Source organism: Nanorana parkeri, unplaced genomic scaffold (genome assembly GCF_000935625.1).
Source record: "Nanorana parkeri isolate BGI_ZX_2015 unplaced genomic scaffold, ASM93562v1 scaffold80, whole genome shotgun sequence".
In the NCBI taxonomy this organism is placed as follows: domain Eukaryota; kingdom Metazoa; phylum Chordata; class Amphibia; order Anura; family Dicroglossidae; genus Nanorana; species Nanorana parkeri.
Genome location: NW_017306348.1, coordinates 1,994,108 through 1,994,334, shown reverse-complemented (window position 1 = coordinate 1,994,334; position 227 = coordinate 1,994,108). Strand labels below are relative to the sequence as shown.

Sequence of the window (227 nt, the reverse complement as noted above, 5' to 3'; positions counted from 1 at the left end):
CACGCAAACTACATTCGTATACTACCCCCCATACCCGCATATTACCCACAATGTGAAAGAGCTGCGGAGCGTCTGCCTGGTGGGAGCTGTAGCCCCAGGAGACAATGTCGGCATCTTGGTGGTTAATGGGCCTCCCCAAGTGGTGGAACGCAGGGCCCTATTAACCGCCTTAGCTCCCAGCATGCAGCAGGCCAACTCTCCGCACTTCTTCCCATGGCGTTGGGGGG

At 57.7% G+C, this 227-nt stretch overlaps 1 protein-coding gene across 1 annotated transcript in view; it reads left to right on the top strand.

Moving 5' to 3' along the window:
* ACP7 (acid phosphatase 7, tartrate resistant (putative)) overlaps window positions 1-227 on the top strand; it is a 25,824-nt gene that overhangs the window by 16,183 nt on the left and 9,414 nt on the right. The gene's annotated exons all lie outside the window — the stretch shown is intronic.